The 14249-nt window shown below is 43.8% G+C and overlaps 1 protein-coding gene across 6 annotated transcripts in view; it reads right to left on the bottom strand.

Annotated features, from left to right (window-relative positions):
• MSI2 (musashi RNA binding protein 2) overlaps window positions 1–14249 on the bottom strand; it is a 934763-nt gene that overhangs the window by 83749 nt on the left and 836765 nt on the right. The window lies entirely within an intron of this gene.

Below are 14249 nucleotides of genomic sequence, written 5' to 3' on the forward strand. Positions count from 1 at the left end.
ATTTTATACCATAAAAACCATTTTATAGAAAAAAAAATTGTTTTTGCATTGTTGTATCTGTAGCTTTTTTATTTTTTTGCTGACAGAGCTGTATTGTGGCTTGTTTTTTGAGGGACAAGATGACATTTTCAGAGATACAATTTTTTTTCACATGAGACTTTTTGATCATGTTTTATTCCACTTTTTTGTCAGCTGTATGATAACACAGTTTTTGCTACTTGTTCTTTTTTTTTTTTTTTGTACTAAAAAAGTCACTAGTATGACAGTTTTAAAAATCTGGTGGTTCCGGACGTGGCAATTGCAAATATTTGTACTTTTTTTTTGTATATACATATATACACACACATATACATATATATATATATATATATATATATATATATATATATATATATGTATATATATTGTAAGGATGCAATGTGGTAGATGGCCGGTATGTGTCACAGAGGGGGAAATCCTCTGTGATCTGAACCTGGAATGTTTCTCTGGGACTTGTAGTTCCATGAGGATTGTTGTACACATTCAGGGCTGGGTTCATGGGATGGTCAGAAGTGATGGGCGGGACTGACCATCCACATACCTCCCATACGTAGGTGTGTCTCATGGGATTTAATGGAGCTGTCGTTTGTCACATGATCTCTGTGTGCTGGTGGGAGCCATCTTGGTTGGAGCACATGTGCAGGAGATCCTGTGCATACAGAGCTAGTGAGGGCTCTGAAATGTCAGGGAGCTGCAGAATCCACTGAGGCTGTGAGGAATTGGAACGTGTCCATGGGCCGGGATGTTGAGCCCAGTGTGAGAGTCTCCCTGGACTGGATGGAGGCAGACTGACAGCCTGCAAACCTACTGGCAGGTAACACCCCAGAAAGGGGACTATACTGGCTGATGCCAGAGAATGAACTGTATGAACAATCAGCAGTTTAAACAGACAGTGAGACATTGTCCTGCGGGAAAGTGGCTGTGGCCCATTACACTGCGTGGTTTATGAGGATGTGAATAAATCACCGAGATTCTTTAAGTGACAAAGTGCTTGTGTGTGTCTTGATCCCGCTGCCAGACGTGTGCCCCAAGACGTTCAGGGCCCAGGTCGTCACATTATGGTGGAGAATGCGGGCATATGGCCTGGTTGCTAGGGGCAACGCAGCCTGGTTGCTAGGGGCAACACAGCCTGGTTGCTAAGGGCAACGGCCTAGGACATATTCTTGTGGATACGGACTGCTTGCTGTGGATCGGCGGGTCCACGAAAAAAATTTTTGAAGCGGTTTGCGGTGGATTGGCGGATCCACGAAAATTGACGGCGCACTCAAGCAGCTTGCGGTGGATCGGCGGGTTCACGAAGTTCCGGGAAAGCTGAGCGACCATGAGTGGAGCCGCAAGCCTGGACATTATGGAGGAGCTGTACCAGTTCCTTGTGTGTGGACAGCAGGAGCTGTCAGTGCGCAGAGATGTGGCAGCAGTGGACCAGTTTGTGAATTCCCTTCTGGGGCCAGTACGGGCACAGGGTACCCAGGGAGATAAAGGGGAACGGTGTGAACTGAGATCTAAGGACACTGCAAGGAAGCCACAGAAAGCCCATAAAGGGGTGGTTGCCCATAAAGGGGTGGAGTCCCATAAAGGGGTGGTTGCCCATAAAGGGGTGGAGTCCCATAAAGGGGTGGTTGCCCATAAGGGGGGGGGAGTCCCATAAAGGGGTGGTTGCCCATAAGGGGGTGGAGTCCCATAAAGGGGTGGTTGCCCATAAGGGGATGGAGTCCCATAAAGGGGTGGATGCCCAAAAGGGGGAGGAGTCCCAGAAAGCGGTGGTCCCCCAAAATGGTGCAGAGCATCCCAAATCCAAGGGTGAAGTGGCGCAGATGGACTGTAGCCAGGGACAACAGTGTTCATGCCACAAGTGCCCGGTTTGCGGTATAGACCACCCATCCGACGAGAAGCCACGTCTGTGTTCCGTGGAAGTGGATGGGGAATCTGTAACAGGGGTCGTAGACTCAAGGAGCTTGGTGACCCTGGTGAGGGCCACTTCTGATGTCAACTTGATTCCTGGAAGGAAGATCCACGTCAGCTGCACCCACAATAATGAGACAGAATACCCAGTATCCAGCGTGGTCATAAAGACAGCCAGGGACAGTGGTTCTCATGATGTTGGTGTAGTCTCAGATTTACTGCACCCAATTATTGTAGGTTGGGACTCTAAATTATTTGTGCACTTGTGGAAGCAGGGGGACGTATCCGGTTGCTTGTGGAAGAGCCAGAACAGCCCAAAGGAAACCCTACCACATTGGGAGGTGAAAAGGGGTCCTTGTTGTGGAGTTATGTGTGGTAAGGAGGAGATGGTACCTTCTAAAATTGACTGTCCTAAGTTAGGGGTGACCAAAGAAAATGGACGGACCCAACTTGGTGACATAGGGACTAAGGGAATAACCAATAGTGTGACCGTTAAAAACGGGGTAGCTCCAGAAAGGGAGGCAGATATCTGGTTAAGTGGGGACATGATAGTCCAGGACGCCAGGGGGAGTGACGATGACTCCAGAATGGACACTGACTCTTATAAAAGGACAAGAGAGTGCAGTGAGGTACAGACAATTGAGAAGGGTAAAACCTCCTCCAGACGCCGGAGACGTAATAAGCGCCAAAAGCTTGTGCAAGGTATCCCGTCTGAGGGTGCAGAGAAAGTGAAGTACCTGGTCGAGGAAAACACATTGCCAGTAGCAACTGCTAAGGTAGAGTCAGACAGCGATGTCCTACACAAGAAAGAGGTATCAGAAACTGAACTGACACATTGTAACGACAGACATCAGCAGGGTGAAATGTCAAAAAATGAGCCAACCAAAGCAGTAATGGTGGTGTCTCCTATAGATTCCAAGCATGAAGCAGAAGGTCTGTCGGACAAGAGCACTGTGGGAGGTGAAATCCTAGAGGGTAATACAGGACAAGGAATCCTGGAGAAAGTTGGTGAAGTACAAATCCATAGAGGTCATGGTGAGCAGACCGGTAAATTACCCAGTGTTGGGGTGATGAAGGGTGAAAACGGGGCCAAAGGTCTAAGAGGAACAGAGTACCACGCTGAAGGGTGTGACACCCTTGCAGAAAAAAAGAGGACTGAATGTGACACTGCAGAGACCCGCAAGGAAGTTGAAGGTAACGCAGTGAAGACCCAAGAGACAGCTGGTGCTGCAGAAGTGAAAAGAGTCTCTGATGAGGTGAAGTCTGGACCAGAGGTCTTATCAGGAACTGATAGCCTGAGTGACCTGCCTGGTAAGACCAAGATGGAAGACATAGAGATTGTCTTGGTTAAGAAGAGTAGCAAACCCAAAGGCTCTGAGGCTGGAGCTGAACCGGAAGAGTGTGTAACTCAAGAGGTGGAGCCGTGCATGAGAGAAAAAGATAGATGCAAGAGACCAAAGGAATGGTCTAATTTCCTTGAAGGTCAAGAAACCGGTCCATTCTTTAAGTGCATGGTAGATGTGCCCGAAGACCTAAGAAAAGCCTGTGCCCATAAGTCGATGCATGAGACGTTTAAGAAGGCTGTAGGGGCCTGTGAAGTGTACTTTGCCCCAGAGACTTGTCGGTTGGTGGTGTGCTCTGCCAGTAATGTCACAAAGAAGCGGGTGGCTATCCTGAGTGACATGCACCTGCAGTGTCTTCGCACGAAATGGCTCATCTCGGCACAGATGGAAGAAGACACCAGACGCTTGGAGTGTATGAAGCAGCTCACTGCAGAATTTCAGGAAGTTGTGGTGGTGAAGAAATCATTAATTGGGCTCGCGTTAAGAGCGCTGAAAAGTAACATTCAGCAAGCCAGGAAGGTTCCAGGTATTACAGCGATTGAATTAGAAGAGCACAGTGGAACATTCCAAATCTATGGGAAAACTGAAGAAGCAGTGAAAACAGCTCGAAGGCTGTTGGACTTTGTGGAAGAGGTCACACAAGTGCCCAGAGAACTTGTCAAGAAACTGATTGGCAGAAATGGAAGAGTCATGCAGGAGATGGTTGATACATCCGGTGTGACGAGAGTAAGACTTAAGGTTTATCATAAAGCCAGGTTACCCTGTGAAGTTGGTATGGTTCCATGTGTCATGGCGGGAACAAAGGAGTGTGTTGAAAACGTACGAGTTCTCCTAGAATACCGCCTGGGATACCTGGAAGAACTAAAGCAAATGGATCTTGAAAGACAGAAGATTGCAGAGACACTTTGTCAAGTGAGTTTGAGGTCACGACCGCTTTCGGGCCAGGGCCCAGAGAAGAAGTGTGGTCCACCTGATGAACGTGTTGCCTTCACTGGCAAGGGAAGTAGGTCCTGTAGGGAAAGGAGCCTAGGTCATAGAAGACCTACCTATAAATCAGGCTATGGCACAGACTCTGAAGGGTCCAAGCCCTCTAAAACAAAATCTGAAAGAAAAGATGGAGGGAGTGACTGGTCCATAGCCAAAAGTGGTGGTGGGAAAAGGCGGAGATGGAAAGGTGACCTAAGACGTCATAAGAGAAGAGGCCATAGTAGATTGGCAAACAGAGAGTGTGCAGGGTCTAGTTGTGGGAGATCTCCTGTCGGCTCGGTTGTGAGGTACCTGGACAAGAGCCCCTCTAGTGGACTGGTTAGCGCAGAGTCAGGCCGCACGGTAGTTTTGACTGATGGGGTGTCTCACTACCACACTGACCGTTGGAGACAGTTATGGAACGATATGTCGGACCGGCGGACGTGTCTGAGAAGAGGGTTCACTGAGGAGGGTTTGGTGACAGTGGCGGATGGTCGGTCAGGAGCAGAAACTCCAAGTTTTCGTAGAGGGCCCATTCGACTGGTAGGGTATGGTTTCCCTAATGCCCTGTCTCAGGGTCACTGTAGGTTGTCGAGTGTTCCACCCTACAAGTTGGAACAGAGGGGGGGGATATGTAAGGATGCAATGTGGTAGATGGCCGGTATGTGTCACAGAGGGGGAAATCCTCTGTGATCTGAACCTGGAATGTTTCTCTGGGACTTGTAGTTCCATGAGGATTGTTGTACACATTCAGGGCTGGGTTCATGGGATGGTCAGAAGTGATGGGCGGGACTGACCATCCACATACCTCCCATACGTAGGTGTGTCTCATGGGATTTAATGGAGCTGTCGTTTGTCACATGATCTCTGTGTGCTGGTGGGAGCCATCTTGGTTGGAGCACATGTGCAGGAGATCCTGTGCATACAGAGCTAGTGAGGGCTCTGAAATGTCAGGGAGCTGCAGAATCCACTGAGGCTGTGAGGAATTGGAACGTGTCCATGGGCCGGGATGTTGAGCCCAGTGTGAGAGTCTCCCTGGACTGGATGGAGGCAGACTGACAGCCTGCAAACCTACTGGCAGGTAACACCCCAGAAAGGGGACTATACTGGCTGATGCCAGAGAATGAACTGTATGAACAATCAGCAGTTTAAACAGACAGTGAGACATTGTCCTGCGGGAAAGTGGCTGTGGCCCATTACACTGCGTGGTTTATGAGGATGTGAATAAATCACCGAGATTCTTTAAGTGACAAAGTGCTTGTGTGTGTCTTGATCCCGCTGCCAGACGTGTGCCCCAAGACGTTCAGGGCCCAGGTCGTCACAATATATATATATATATATATATACACACACACACACATACATATATACATATATATATATATATATATATATATATATATATATATATATATATATATATATATATATACACACATATATATACACATATATATATATACACATATATATACACATATACACATATATATATATATATATATATATATATATATATATATATATATATATATAGCTTTTTGCCTTTTTTTGTTGTTTTCTGACTTTTTACAAATATTTTTACAATTTTTTTTCACTTTTTTTACTTATTCCATATATGGGACAGTAATTTTTATACTCTGATCGCAGGTATAATGTATTGCAATGCAGAAGCATTGCACTACAATATGCCTGCCAATTTTACACTGACACAGCCATCTTAGACCCTGCTGCTGGCATGATCTATGAAGCTTGCCGCAGCTGGATGACCCAGAGGTCGCCATGACAACGATCGGATCCCCATGAGCACATCACGAGGGTCCCGATCACAAGGAATGGGGAGTGAACTCCCTTGTCCCAGCCCCTAAATGCTGTGATCACTACTGATTGCAGCATTTAGGGGATTAAGCAACCAGTGGCAGTGTGGGGTTTCCGTCCCTGGATGTGACAGTTTGAGCAAGACTATAACTTACGACTAGCTCCATGTGACAATTACGCAAGCTCATTTGCCCGCACGATCACCATGTGTGAACCCCTATTTGACCATGACTTAAACTTATGTTAAAAGTTGTCAAGGGGTGAAACAGATAACATTTATTAACAACCTGGCACCCAACTATTCTCATTGTTAGACTGGTCCACTACAGTACCAGTTAGGCCGGGCTCTGAAAGAAGAAAAAGCAGCCCAAGGATCCAGCCAAAGGCAGTACCATTTGGGTTTGCCATTGGATTCAGGACTTTACCTTCATTAACTCCTCATTATATCTTTTGGAAAGAAAACCCATTATAAATATTGCATTTATAATTTTCTTGCAATAGTAAAAAAAATATTAAAGTACATTTTCTGTATTTTATAACCATTAACGTTATTTTATATTCATCTACAAACATTTTGTACTTAAAAAATTCCAGAAATAAATTATTCTTGCAAAGACGTCTGCATACATTTTACAAATCAGGATATGAGTTTGATTCCTTCCAACAGTGTGCATTCAAAACATTGTTTTCCTTTTCATTTAGCAAAGGGAAATTACTATTTACTGTGTGCATTGCCAGGCAAACTCAAGCGCTGCAAGGAAATTTGTCCCAAACACCTGTGCTCCTGCCGCCCCCTCCCCCACCCACACATCAGCATAATTGGCCTGATGCGTATAACAAGCTTAGGCCAACAGATCTAAGGTTCATGGAGGAGAGAAGCAACTGCTCAACAGTCTCCAAGAAGTTCCATTTCCTTACATCAATAAACTACATCAACCACTAAATTCACTGGCCAGTCACCAGTGCAGATATGTGATTCTATTTTATTCTGTCTCTGTACAGCAAGTTTTGACTCTCTCTCTAGCTTCTAATTAAAGGTCGAGAGATGCCATCTCCGGTGGTAAGCCGAGTGAAATAACACCATCACAGGAAGAATGCACATGCTGGGAATCAAAAGGTGTGGGCAGATGGGGAGAAATTAAGAACTTCCAGCAAAAAATAACTTTCAGACTCTGTTCCTTTGACGACTTCAGCTTGAAATTGCCTCTAATTGAATTCAGGGCATTCAGAAGTCTTTTAAAAGCACTGAAGCTTTCATTTTCACTCCTTGGCTCCGATTCTTCTTACTTACCACATTTTAACAAACCTGATACAGATATCTCAAAACAAAATCTGTTAATTAAACAGTATGTTACATCGGACTGAAGTACATGATCTGAGTTTTCATACTATATATTCAGCATACTCAAAAGGGGTGAACGTGTTAATTCACCGGGATGTTCCTTTCAATTGCGAGGCGGTCAATATTGATAAGGAAGGTATATTTGGATATTGGGTAAACTAGCCAATATGGATTTCATCATAGTTGCTGTATATGTTCCACTCACTGTATTCTGGAACAATCCTACAAGATATTTTAAAATTTATTAGACAAGCTCCTCAAATGCCTTTTATAATGCTGGTTGATTTTAATAACACCTTAGACAGATTGCAAAAGAGACAGAAGGCTGCTTAGATGAGCCTAACCCACTTTGGGAACTTATTTATGAAGTAGACCTTGGATTCACAGAGACTCCAAAACCCAGACCTTAGGCTACACTCATGCTTCTCACCTATGTATGGCATAGATTTGGCACTTGGGAATATGCTTATGGCTAGACTGCTATACTCAGTGGAATATCTACCTAGTAGTGTTTTGGATCAAATCACAATCACTGGGCTTATTCAATCCAGTCCACAAGAACGTGGAATGACCCCACCTTGGTAATTTAATCCTTAAGGGCTAACCATTTTCTATAAACATATTGCGGTTTCTGAATGATTGGCCAAACCCATTGAAGAAGGCAATCTCTATACTAAATCACTTTAGAACCCTTTCTTGTCTTTAAATTAATTGGGATCAGTCTTCCCTTATGACCCTGGGCCCTAACCACCTGAATATATAGGACTTACAGGTCAATTAAAAGTTGTGACTTCAATAAAATATCTTGGGATTCACAGTAGTGAAAGAATAATATTACGAAACATTAAATATTCTACAAATGCTAGCCAGGTTTCAACAAAAAAATCAATGCATTGTGTAAACTCCTGCTGTCTGTAATATGCAAATCAAAAAAGTCTGTGGAGCCTCTGTTAGGAGTCTCAACACAGAAACTAGCCAGATATCCATCCGGGAAGGACCTAGTCAAGGAGTGGCTCTTTTTAGGAAACCACCATAACCACCATATTAAGTGGCCCTTTAAGTTAATATCCAACTCTTTGACAAGTTTAAAGATATGACAAAGAAAATTACCAAGGCCAGGTATCTATCCACAGACAGCTGTTTCGGGGTATTGCCCCTCATCAGTGTGGAGTAGGATTCTGGCCAGGTGGCCAATGCACCTAGGATTTCACTGTGTTGAGTGCCCTCGTTGGCTGCCAGCAGTGTTTTCTCTAGCTGGTCTGCCAGAGGTCAGTGATTGTTTTGTCTTGGTCATCTGTAATAGGAAGAGCTAACCTATTCAAAATGGTTCTTATTCATTTAATATACTTTAATAACTTATACAGCACCATTAATTTCACAGCGCTTTATAGCCGTGACCATCACAGTTCCCATTCGGGCTCGCAATCTAAATTCTTTATCAGTATGTCTTTGGAGTGCGGGAGGAAACCAGAGAACACAAAAAAGGGGAAAACATACAAACTCCTTGCAGATATTGTCCTTACTGGGATATGAACCCAGAACCCCACTATCCTAACTACTGAGCCACAAACCCTTTATATTTTACACAACGCACTAATATGGCTGCCTAGGTCTATTTTATATAAAATGGATAATACAATGGATCCTTGGTTTACTAGAACAATCTGTTCTAGGAGTGTGCTTGTAAACCAAGTTACTTGTCTAGCAAAGCAAAATTTCCCATAGGAAATAATGCAAGCTCAGACAATTCGTTCCCAACTTGTTCAATGTCCCATCCTGGTCCCCTATTGTGCCATTCCACACAAACACACACACATTATGCTCACCTTACCTTCCGTTCCCTCGCCGGCCTCTGGGTTCTTGTAGTTCGCTGGTACAGGATGTGTATCGGGTAACCATTGCGACCGACGCTTGAGCTTCCGCTGCCAGTGCCATTGAGAAGTGGCTGACAATGGAAGTTCCTCCATCGTCGCGATGGTTACCCGATACACATCCTGTACCGGTGAACTACAAGAACCAGGAGGCCGGCAAGGGAACGGAAGGTAAGGTGAGCATAATGTGTGTGTGTGTGCATGTGTGTGTTTGTGTGGACTTCAAGAGCGGGTCAGAGCGCGGTGAAAGTACAGAACTGGAAGTGTGTGCGGTATTTGCTCGTACAGCAAAGCTTGCTCACAAACAGAGTTACAAATTTACAGCAAGGTTTGCTCATATAGCAAAATACTCACACACCAAGTTACTCGTAAACTGAGGTTCCACTGTATATTCCGAGACTTGACATGGAAAAAGAGAATTGCTAGTATTAAATTACAGACCTTGCATAAGGCCAAGATTACTGACCCAAGATCGTTTTTTTAAGATGATTTTTACTGATCAATAGTTTCATGCAATGGTTAGCACCTTGCAGTTCTAGGATCCTGGGTAGAGATGAGCACACCCATTGAAGTTCGGGTTCTACGGGTTCAGTCGGACTTTAAAAAAAAGTTAAGTTCTGGTCCTGACCTGAATTCCAATGGAAGTCACTGATTGGGAAGTTTAGGTCTCCGTCCACATGCAGCCAGCCATAAATCGAGCACTTTGGGGGGGGCGAAGTTTTTCCCTTTCTTTTGTACACTCTACTTCCGATAACGCTATTTTTACCCACTGTGTGAGCCATTCAAAGACTGCAAGCAGGTTGCACTTGGCAAGCACAGAGTGTTCCCGAGCACAGGGATGCTCGTTTAGTGGTCAGCATATGTAAAGCACCCAAACTCGAACACTGATTCGATTTTGAAAAGTCCGTGTTCGGTACGAACATAGAACTTTACTGTTTGGGTTCGCTTATCTCTAATCCGTGGTTCATATCCCATTAAGGACAATAAAGAGTTTGTCTGTTCTCCCCATATTTGTGTGTGTTACCTCCCACACTCCAAAGACATACTAATATGAAATTTACATTTTGAGGCCCATTGAGGACAACGATAATGCATCTCTGTAAAGTGTTGTGAATTCAAAATGGTGCAGAAGGGTTAATGCCGCGCTGCCGTGAATGAGAGGAAGCTCCAAGAGAGATTCGATAGTGATTTTATTAACAATACATTTCGGAGATATTTATCTCCTTCTTCAGGTCAAAATCAAATACGATTTTAACCTGATGAGGAGTTGAATCTCTCCGAAACGTATTAATAAAATCAGCATTGAATCTCTCTTGGAGCTTCCTCTGATTGGCGGCAGTGCGGCATTAACCCTTTTGCACCAGTTTGAATTCACCTTCCATGTGGGGCTGCAGTGGCTGTGTTCTACGATATTATATTGCTTGTGAGTGTCATAACCTGTCAAGGTGAGCCTTTTCAGTGCCTTACCATTATCCTCTCACCCAGATAAGACTATTTGCACTCTTTTGTCTTCGGGCCTTTTTTAGATTTTCAAGCTCCGTGGATATTAATGGGGCTATATAAACATGTGAAATTAATAAATTAAAATAAATAGTAATATTTTTGGGAGTACCACTGATCTCTGCTAACATTACACTACCAAAAAATTTGGGAAAATCTAATCACATAAAAACATGTACAAAAAAAAATCTACAAAGAAAGTTAACACGTATATAATAAACAAAACAAGAAAAAGAATGATTTTCTTGAGACAATGGGTCTAGCGTTGAATTTACATTTAGCGTTAGATTTACATGTAGGCTAATTTAGCCAATTTGCTAAACTGTAACAATAAAAGAACAAGATTGGTCATTTTTTAGCATGATAGTGTTAAGGTCCATCTGCTGCAATAGCCAGTGTTTTATGGTATTTACGTTTCATTATTTGTTCTGGGTCAAGATGCCTGCAGCGCCTTAAAGGCAGTAAAATCTACTGTAGCATACAATCATTTGATGCTATATGATGTATGTCCGAGGAAGGTGCCTTGTAGCAGTGAAATCTTGATAAAAGAGCATTGCTATTGCAAAGTCCACTCTTCTATTATAGGAAATTAGATATGACTAATACTGATCCACACTAAATATAATGTGTTATGTTGTCTAAAACCTAAAGGGTTTATGATGATTAGTGAACCAGAGTGACAAGCAATCTCTCCATGACTTATGAAATGTAATCATGTCTAGCAAGCTGGAGACGTTGGCGCTTGATCCTGGTCCTTATGGCAGGGATACAGGCAACAAGAGAGACATTAAAAAGATTGCTGTGTTGATAGCTGAAACAAATCATGATCTAAAAGTATCTAAAGCCATTTAATACACAAGTAAATATTAAGTATTGCATGTCTACAACAAGGCAACTGAAAAATAAAATCCTAAATAGACAAGTTACTGTACAGCAAAAGCCAGGATTCCAACCAATCATCTCCGCACTTAACCTGCCATCATTACAGAAGAGGGTACTTATGCCAGGGTATATGGACCATGGCAGCGGCATTCTCCAATTATGATACAAAGCTTGTATAATCATTTATACTTTAAAAAGGTACTCTGGACTCAATAAAACACCTATCCAATTGATATGCTATAAATGTCTATGATGTGAATACTAGAGTTGAGCACAAAAATGTTTGCAGGACAGTGGCCCAGTGGCGAAATCAATAGCCCGTGGTAGGACCATAGACCTGTGAACCTCCTACCTGCTGACATCCCTGATGCTGCTTCTGATAAGTAGGTCATGTGCTACATCATGCTTGTGTCACACCGCAATAATGGCATTTCCCTGGCCTCAATATTCAGAAGATACACCTTGGATGCCAGCATGTAAGAGAAGTTTCACAGGGCTGTGATCTACTGATGTGGCCGCTAGACAAGGTTCCTTCAAATCTTTTTGCTCATCTCTACTGAATACTCCATGGCCATGTTTAGTTTATGATAGCTATAAATAATTGAATAATATATTTATAAGAATTAAATCAAGCTTAAATAGCAAAAATCGGGAATCAATTTGTAGAAAAATGTAAACTAAAAGGACACCACTATTAAGGAGATCAACCTGACACATAGTTATTAACCATTTAAGACAAAAAGATGTATTCAAGGGTAAAAGGGATCTCCATAAGTAGAAACAATTTTATTATATAAATGTACAAAAAAGGATGATAAAAATACTTAAAAAAAAGCCAATAGGCAGCAATAAATACAATGTACCCTCAATAAGGTAACAACTAAAATTTAAAGATAAACAAACTCGCAGATGCTCAGGTACAGTGGGTCTGGCCGGACTTTTTTTGTAAAGTCCGGTTCGGGACCTGACTTGAACCAGTGCATCTGCCCAGCTGTCGAACCCCATATAAATCTATGGGGACACGAACATTGCAAAATAAAAGGATTAAAGGAAGAGAATATCCTTGCGGAGCCTCCCATGCGGCGGTAAAGCGACTTCTGTGTCCGCTCATCAGTCCTCATACATATTCACTGCTTTCTCTGCCCACCGGCGGCTCTGACTGGATGCGCCCCCACACTCTCTAACAGTGCCTGTGATTAGTTGGAATCACAAGGCACTCTGTGTGCTTATAGTGGAGTGTAAAATAAATAAATTTTTTTTAAAAAAAGTGATGTCCCCAATATAGTAATACCAGCACAAATAAAGCCACAGCCACCCCCACCCGTGGGCTTTATCTTAGTTGTGTATCAAAATGAGAGGAACCGCATGTTGCTTTTTTAAAAATTCTTTAAACTAATTTTTTAAAAACAGATGTGCTATCCTCCCAATTTTGATACCCAGCCAAGAAAAAGCCGACAGCTGGGGCCTGGTATTCTTAGGCTGTGAAAAGCCCATGATTATTGGCCTTCCCCCAGCCTAAGAATAGCTGCTGCAGTCCTCCGAAATGGTCGCATCCATTAGATGCGACAATCCCGCGCTTTACTTGCCTCTTCCCAATTGCCCTGGTGCGGTGACAATCGGGGTAATAAGGGGTTAATGTCAGCGTACAACTGTTATCAAGCCAAGAATTAGTAATGGGTAGGGCTCTATGAGACCCCCTTATAACTAATCCTATAAGTAAAAAGAAATAAACACAAAACACAGAGAATACTCCTTTATTTAAAATGAAATACAGCATGCGGTTTCTCTTATTTTGATACATAGCAAAGATAAGCCCACGGCTGGGGGTAGCAGCCTGTAGTCGTGGCTTTATCTGTGCTGGTGTGCTAGGGGGGGACCCTACATCATTTATTTATTTTACACTCCGCTATAAGCACGCAGACAGCCTCTGCGATTCCAACCAATCACAGGTGCTGTTGGAGAGGGTAGAGGCGTGGTCTACTGGCAGCCAATCAGAGCCGCCTGTCTGCAGGGAAAGCAGTGAACATGTATGAGCACTGATGGGTGGACCCGGAAATAGTGTTACAGCTGCGCGGGAGACTAAGTATATTCCCCTGCTTCAACCCTTTTCTTTCTTTCTTTCTTTCTTTCATTAGAGCACACAGCAAGCGCTGTGGACTGCGTGCCAGTTTGGATTAAAGGGAGAACAGTCGCACTTTCCTGCCAAGCACTGCGGTCCCTAGAACTTGGCCCAGGGGCCGCAGAACTGACTAAGGTGAGTGGGCCTCCATGGCTGTTCAGGGCCCTGGCACTTGCCAAGGTGTGGCAGGTGGTGCGATTGCTGGTCGTGATCCTGGAGGCCGGCGGGGCACAAGCCAACCCGGAAGTCGGACCACTGTGTTAATAAAATGGCGGCCACACAGATAGTGCTGGGGGCATTCTTAGAAGCTTTTGTGGTGGGGGCCCCGGGGCATGAGCCCCGCCTATAATCCAGCCCTGTTTATGGCTGTCTATATGTAGGTGGAGAGCCGAACTGCCCAATATTTGACTTCCATTATACTGGTTAAACAAGTCGAGCCCGTCAGAGTATCCGACCAGCATGATTCA

Source organism: Anomaloglossus baeobatrachus, chromosome 2 (genome assembly GCF_048569485.1).
Source record: "Anomaloglossus baeobatrachus isolate aAnoBae1 chromosome 2, aAnoBae1.hap1, whole genome shotgun sequence".
NCBI lineage: Eukaryota > Metazoa > Chordata > Amphibia > Anura > Aromobatidae > Anomaloglossus > Anomaloglossus baeobatrachus.